The sequence below is a fragment of the Suricata suricatta genome, chromosome 8 (genome assembly GCF_006229205.1).
Source record: "Suricata suricatta isolate VVHF042 chromosome 8, meerkat_22Aug2017_6uvM2_HiC, whole genome shotgun sequence".
In the NCBI taxonomy this organism is placed as follows: Eukaryota; Metazoa; Chordata; class Mammalia; order Carnivora; family Herpestidae; genus Suricata; species Suricata suricatta.
The window spans coordinates 120,018,350-120,026,273 of NC_043707.1; the positions used below are offsets into that span (position 1 = coordinate 120,018,350).

Consider the following 7,924-nt stretch of genomic DNA (forward strand, 5'->3'; position numbering starts at 1 on the left):
GTCGGGCGAGTCACGCCGGACTTAGAACCCAACGCTGAGCTTTGTTCAGTAATCACTCAGATCAGCCACGCTGTGCCACGTGGGGCTTAGGGACCAGGGACACAGAGATGAGAAGGCGGTGGCGGAAGTCCCTGGGGTGGGGGGAGGACAGGGAAGCGCGGGTTCTAGTGCTGCGTGTTGGAGATTCTACTGGAATCTATCAGTTACTGTGGAACCCAGAGAAGGTGCTGGCAACCCAGGTGGCTTCCAGGAGGGGGGGAGGGGAGGCTGAACTGGCTTCAGAGGGGACATGGCATCTGGGCTGTGTCATCCAGGCAGAGTAAGAGTTTGCCAGGGGAAGATGATGGAAGGGCCTTCCAGGCAGGGGGAACAGCCTGCCCGAAGGCACGGAGGCCAGGAAAGGCAGGAGGAGGGGAGTCCTCTGGGACCTGAGAGATGGCGGGAGCCCTCAGGCTGGAAAGAGGTGCCAGACCGGGAAGAGGTTTGGGCCTTTCTGTAGGCATTAGAGAGACAAGGTGTAATAGCAGTTGTGATCACAGTGTATATTAATAGCCACAGCTAACACTTACTGAGAGCTTCCTGTTTGCCCCGCATATTCTGAACGCTTTAGACATTTACTTCTTTCACTACTCTTAGAAGGATTATTGCCACCTCTAGTTTACAGAGGAGATGACACAGGGTGGGCGATCTGATCCCTGCATCTGTCTCCGGAGCCTGTGCCCTCAATGAGGACACTGAACAAGGTGGGGGGCGGTGCAGGGCTGGGGAGGGAGCAGGTCCCAGAGCTCTCCGGGTAGTAGGGCGGCTGGGTAGATGTAAGGGGAAGGCTGGAGCAGGCAGGATGCTGTCACCCTTACTCTATTGGTGCCGTTCAGATTTCACTCATTCTGAGAATAAATACTTCCTCAGGTCCTCCTGGTCTTGGTCTCTGCCCACAGGGAGCTGATATTTTAGGAGGTGGAGGAGCAATAAACATATTCACAGGACTGAGGAAGATCATCTCATAGTGATACTGACTTGGCGGAAAACTAGACAGAGAAAGGGGTCCAGAGGGGGAGGGGAGGGTCAGGGGAGGACCCCTTACTGAGGGCCAACCTCCAGGGACACCCCTTGTAGCCCTTCCCCTCCAAGGGCCTCTCCGCGCCCCCAGGCTTTGCAAAGGCTACAAGAGGGAGGGGTCCTTGATGGCCCAGGTCTAGGGAAATACCCTTGTAAAGACCCCTCCGTGCTTTCTGGGTCAGTCCCTTTCTCACACAGTGACTTCCAACCATGTCCCCCTGGGAACATCTCAGCTTAATGGGCCTAAAACAGCAAGGTTTTTGGCTTCCCTTGCCTGCTCCCAGGGTCAGGGTCAAGGAGGGACACCTTAGACCTTTGGGAACTGAGTGATGACCGATCTCTTTCAGAAAAAGTCAGGGGAAAAAAATTCCCTACTACACGCTGTTTGGTTTTGAATAACCCCCAGGGTTACCTATAAAATATTAGACACAGAGAATCTAAGAGCAACAGAGTCTTAGATCCTTAGACTTAGCATCACATGAGAGACTCTAAGGGTCTCAGAATGATGGGATGTGAGAAATGGAACACCTTAGGTTTCGGCATCATTAATTTTGGATTTGTAGAATTAAAACACAAGATCAGAAGCCTCGGGTTTTAGGGTTTGGATTTGCAGAGAGCTTGGATGTCACCTCATGGGTCTGTCCCTCACCAGCGATGTCTTCGGGCACCTACTTACCTTCTCTGTGCCTCAGTTTCCTTTCTTTTCATTAAAAGTGGATAGTAATCTTTTGCACCCAATAGGGCTCCTGTGCAGAATCAGTGAGTTGCGGCTGCAGAAAGCTTGGCCCGGTGCCAGGCACTGGTAAACCGGAAGCTATGCTGACACTTATAGCTAATCCAGTTCACCTCCCCTGTAATGCGGGGGAGGGGAGACAGGTGCCCCTGCCTCTGCCCAGCCAGCCGCTGTGTCAAAGGCCAGCCAGCCTGGACTAGATTCCTTCCTGATATGAAATACCCACCTTAACAGGGAGCAAGGAGAGAACGGGACCAAGCCCAGGATTCTTCCTGCCTTTCTTGTCCCAATCCTGTTCTCTGGTGCCGTAGACCCCCCTCCTCCATGCCTAGGAAGCCAAAGGGGGGGGAGGGGTTAGGCCCACTCAGCTCCTCCCCTGGGGGGGCGTGGCCAGGTGGTAATAATTCTTCCAGAGCTCTTCCCAAACCTGCTCCCCTTTTCTTCCTTTCTCAGCAGCCCCCTTCAATTTCCAGGTTTCCTGGGTGCTCATTTACCCCACCTTGCCGGGAGAAAAGCCTCCATTCATTCTCCTGAGGTCAGAGAAAAACGTGTGCTTTATAAAGGAAACCTGGATTAGTAAACATTTAAGGTAAAGGCACAACTTGGAGATGGTGGGAGCCCAGGCATCACCTGGGGGCCTGCAGGACCAATGGGTGGGACCTGGAGGGAGCATAGAGCACAGCCTACGTCGATCAGGGGGCTGGAGGCCTCCCCACGCCCTGCCGTCCTCCCTGCCACCAGGTGCTGGACCACAGCTCCGATTGGATCATCTATAGGGAGTCGTCCTGGTACCTGCCAGTCCTCCATCCTGCGGCCCTAATTGAATGTTCAGCACCAGTAAATGCCCTGCTTCGCCTCTAGTGGGGAGCTGCTGCCGTCAGGGAGCTGGGTGCTGGTTTGCAAGGCTCCCATCGCCAGCCTGAAGGCTTTTTCCGGCAGAAGAATGGGTGGAACTCCCCAATTAGGCCTTCAACTGCTTGTCTTTTCCTAAAGGAGACTCGTGGGCTGTTTCAGGTAAAACACTGAGAGGGAGACAGAGAAGTAGAAATGGGCTTATTTCTAGAAATTCAATGAAAACAGTCTGGACTGGTTTTGTGTTTTACATTTTTTATCTTCCCCCCCCACCCTCCCCGCCCCCCATTCCACCTTTGCTTCTGATACCAAAACCATGTGAGCAGATGTGGGTTCACAGGACCAGACATTCAGAGTCACGCAGAGTGGTCAGTGGGGAGACCGGGTGGACTTGGGGCAACCCGGCCCAGCTCTGTGATGAGGGTGGAGCCCAGCCTTAGCGATGGGGAAGAAGGTTCTGGAATGGAGAGGCTCAAGAAGGGAAAGAACACCTGTGCTCCCGCCCCCTCCCCTCCTCCACTCCACTTTCTGCTGCGAGCACAGTGAGGGGTCCAGGATCCTCTAGAAAACCAGGCCCAGCCGGGCTGTGTGCCTTTTCCCATGCCATTCCCATGCCCGGAGTGCCCTTCTCTCCGCCGGAAAAGCCCCTGCAGCCTTCCAGCCACGTGCCGCTCCTCTGCGAAGTCTCTGCTCTCCCCACCCCCTCAACCATCGTTCTTTTAAGACCTTTCCAGCCCCAGACCTTCTTACTTTGGGAAGATCCTTCTTCAGTGAGATCACACACATTAGATCAGAGCCCATATTAAATCAATCTACATGTAACCACGGAAAGACCAAGTAGAGAGAGAATCCCAAGCAGGCTCTGCCCCGTTAGCCTGGAGCCTGACCCACTGCTTGATCCCACAAACCGCGAGACCACACCCTGAGATGATATCAAGAGTCACATGCTCAACAGACTGAGTCACCCAGACTCCGCACTACGTATCAATTTCAAGGCTGCAATTTCCTGTTGGTATTTTAACCCCCTGACTTTCTCCAGACCTTGTGTGTTCTCATCTACTCTCAGGAGCTCAGCGGTCCCGGCGCTGTGGCTGGAGCAGTGATCTGATGGAGAAAACACTCCCCTTCCACCCGGTCCCCACCCATGCAGAACTGGAGCTGCCTCCCAGTGTCACATGTTGATGGTGATCATCACAGTCCCCACTGGACAAGGCAGTGGGTGTGGGCTGTCATTTCCAGATGCCATGTGGTCAGCCCAGGATCAGGCACAGAAGGATCAGTAAGGCTGGTGAGAAAAAGTGAGCAAGGAAATGAGACCAGCACAGGCTATAGGAGCAGCAGACAGGAGCACCGGGCGGCCTTTGCAGACCCATCTCCCGGTGAGCCACACACCAGGGAACAGATTCCTCTCCCAAGGGCCGGGCTTTTCTTACCCAGGAGCTGTTGCTGGGATCCAACATCCCTGAGGCTCTTCTAGGACCCAGATAGGTGTGACTGATGATGGTCTCTCCTGGTGAGACTCTCTCTCCCAGCAGGGCCAGGAAGGTACCCAGGGAGAGTGTGGGGCGCAGATGGGGGGGCAACTCCAGACAGTCCCCCACCCCCTCTGCAGTAGATGGACATTCCAGCAGCACCTTGGCTGGTTAGATCTGGGTCAGGACATCCCCACTCACATTCTGTCTGACCCCTAAGGGTGTGACATCCTCCGCTAACACATCTCATCATCCCCCAAAGCTAATGTCCACAGGACCACCAGACCCTTCCACGCCCATGTCACACCACGTTTCCCCCGCTCACTCCACCCAGCTTCACCGGCCTTCCCGATGCCCCTTGGACACTCCAAGCACACACCCACCACAGGGCCTTTGCACTAGCTGTTCCCTTTGCCTGGAAGGCTCATCCTGCAGATATCCACATGCTTCCTTCCCCAACTTCACCCCATGTCACCTCCTCAGCAGAGTGTCCTCCCCTGACCGCTCTAACAGGACCTCCTTCCTTCCTCTGGGGACCCACAGCAGGATTGGCTGAAGGTTCCATGAAGGACTCAGCTTGGGAATATCATGGGAAGAAAAGAGACGAACATGTGCTGAGCACCTACTGTGTGCCAGGCCTTGGGTCAGAGCCACCTCTGTGACCTTGTTCGATCACAGGGGTCCTTTCAGAGAGGACCACGTCATCTTCCCCTGTTCACGGTGAGGAAACAGGCTCAGGGGGTGCCTGACCTCCCGGAGGACTCACAGTTTGTAAGTGACAGAGCTGTCCCCAGCCCTCCACCCACTGCCCTGGAGACGGAGGGGTGGGGCCCTCAGCATCGGAGGGGACAGCCGATGTGGACGAGCTGGTCCTGGGGGGAGTGTGATGAGGAGCATGAGGATAGAAGTGGGGTATGCGAGGATGAGCTGAGAAGTCAGCAAAGCGCACAGAGAATAATCCATCAAGGAAGGGGAAAGCCAGCTAAGGAGGGAAAGAGTGATGTGCAAAGAGGTGAGCAGGACAGAAAATCAAGACGTGGGTGCCGCACCGGGTCAGCAGCCACAGTGATGGCCAGCAGTGACCCCTGGCTGTCAAAGGCGACCCAAGGTGGTCAGCAGGAGCTCGGGTTCAGTGGTGATCAACCAACTGAATGCTAATCTGTGCGGGCCTGCAGTGCTCACCGTCAGGTGGTGTTCCCATCGGGGACAGTGAGGGCCATCCCTGTGTGTAACCCGCCAGAGATCACTGGCGGCCTCTGCCCCAGCGGCTTGATGGGAGCAGCGTGGTGGGGCCAAGAGACGGGACTAGCCACAAGTGGGAGGCGACTCAGTACAGAGCTCGATGATGACACATAGCATGAGGTCTGAATGAGAAAGACGCAACTTAGGTTAGGAGAGGGGAGCTCCGCCGTTCCTATTTTCACCTGCCACGAGGGTGGGCACTGGGGACAGCCATGGGGGTGGGGCAGAAGAAAGAGAAGATGAGGGAGAAGCCTCCCTGCTGTGAAGCAGCTAATGGGACATCCACCCACCCCACCCCACCCTGGCCTGGCCGTATCCGCAGGCTTTATGTTAAATGAGGCAGGTGGCCATGGTGGGTAGGCTTTGGAATTGGGAGGCGAGGCCACAGGGTTGGAGTCCAGTTGCACCCTCAGTAGCTGTGTGACCTCGCTTAGCTTCCCGGGGCATCGTTTCTCTTATCCGGACAGTAGGATTCAGAATGCGCATGCTCACAGCCAAGTTCACCAGTGTTCATGGTGAAGTGGTCAAGAACACGGGCTTCTGAATCAAGGTCACTTCCTGGATTAGGTGACCTTGGGCATGAGGCTTCATTTTCCCCATATGCGAAATGGGGGTGTTGATTGTGCCTACCTCATGGAGTTGTTTTGAATGAGGGAAAGATGGAGAGTCAGGGTCAGAGAGAGATGAATGCACCTGAGGTCACACAGAGAACATGGTAGAGCCCAAGTGGGGACTTATTTAATCATCATACTTGTCCTTAGATGTAGCCGCCAGACTCCAAAACCAAGGCCACATTCCCCACAGTGCACCATGTGGGAACTGGGCCCAAGGACTTGGGGGTTCGCCTGTACCCTCCACCGTGGACCCCGGAAACCAAACAACCAAAATAACGAAGTAGCTGTGGTGTAATGAATGGTCACTGGTTTTGAAACGCTCATCTGAGCACGTCACGTGTCCTCCCTGTCTTCATCCTCTCCATGCTTCAATGTGGCATGTGCCACCATTGTCCATCCCCCGGCCCACAGCACAGGCCAGGGACATGGCCCAGCCAGTGGTCCATCCCAGACAGTTTGGCACTGGAGGGCACCAAGCACTGGTGTTCTGTGCGCCTCAGCAGAAGGAAGGGCATCAGGGAGAAGCTCCAGTCCCTGGACGTCTGGGGGAGCCCAGGGCCATGTCTGTGACACGACAGCACATTATATGAGTTCATGTGTGGGGAGGACCTGACCCTCTGCGTTTGATGCAAGGGTATGCCTTACCCCTGAGCAAAGCCATCCGTCCCAAGGAGCTAGGGGAGGGCAGGCTGCTCCCCTAGACTGAGTGGGCACAGTGTGGGCCGATGGGCACAGGGGAGAACAGTGCCAGATGGACTGGCCAGGTCCCCCCACCATGAAGTTCAATCTGCTCAAAAATGAACAAAGCTCTCCCCCAGCCTTGGTTCTGCATCTGCAGAAATGGACACAATATAACCACCAGACTGTGGCCTTGCTGTGGGATTCAGATGAAATCCGGAAGTGGGGAGTTGGTGCTCAGACACAGTCACGTGCCCAAGGCTCACCCAGCTGGTGGGCTCAGGGGTCAGGACTGAGGCTTTGCCACGTCTGTTCCAGTCCCCCACCCCCACTTACCAGCGGTGGGGGCGGCCAGTAGGTTTACCTTCCAAGCCTCAATTTCCTCATCTGAGAAATGGAGGTAATGACCTCCTCTGGCTGGTTTTCCTCTGAGGCTCACAGTCAATCCCGTGTGTAAATTGCCTGGTGCCCAGGAACATCGGGGGCCTGGCTTGCAATGATGAGGCAGAACTGAGCCGAGGAGGAGGAGAGGGAAGACCCTGTCCTCACCAGGAGAAGGGGTGGCACTGAAGTCTCCATGGGTGCCCCCACCTGTCCCTCACCACCTGCCATGCAGGAGAGGTTCTGGAAGCTTCTGAGGAAGACTCTAGGGGAGGTAACTGCCTCCCAGCTGCTCCCCTTCCTTCCAAAGATGTGTCAGCCCTGGAAGACTAGAGAGGGATCTGGGTCTGCACTCCCCTGGGGACAGAGGCTGGCACCCCCAAGGATGGGGAGGTGGAAGGAAGGAACAGGGAAGTGCAGTGGGGGTGGGGGGCTCCGCCTCTGCTTGTTTAGTGGGTGACCCCACGGCAGACCTCCTCAGCCCAGGCTCTTTTCCTGATCTAATTAGCCTCCCTGAGAATTAAACTACACAGCCCTGAAGTGAGCCCGCTCCCTTGAGAGCGTTCCAGAACTAATACTGATTAAATATGAAACAGTTCCTTCTTCAAGCCCTGAGTTGAGGAGGCAGGAGCCAGAGATGGGGCTGTAATTACTGGTTCTGATTATGCAGCACGCATGTTTAAGAAAAGAAGAGAAGGAAAAGGGAGGGGAGGCGATGAGAGGGGAGGAAATGAGGGAGGGGAGAGGGAAGGAAAAGGGAAAGAGAGGGAAAGGGAGGGGAGGGTTAGAGGTGAGGTGGGGAGGGCAGTGGAGGATAAGAGAGGTAGGAGGGGAGGGGAGAGAAGAGGAGGAAAGGAGAACAGAAGGGGTGTGGAAAGAGGAGGGAGGGGAGG

At 55.5% G+C, this 7,924-nt stretch overlaps 1 long non-coding RNA gene across 1 annotated transcript; it reads left to right on the forward strand.

Moving 5' to 3' along the window:
- The first annotated feature begins 665 nt into the window (after positions 1-665).
- On the forward strand, positions 666-2,625 carry LOC115298984. Its single transcript, XR_003911917.1, has 3 exons — positions 666-743; positions 2,246-2,381; positions 2,534-2,625. It is a non-coding gene; the product is annotated as an uncharacterized LOC115298984 (long non-coding RNA).
- The last annotated feature ends 5,299 nt before the right edge of the window (positions 2,626-7,924 follow it).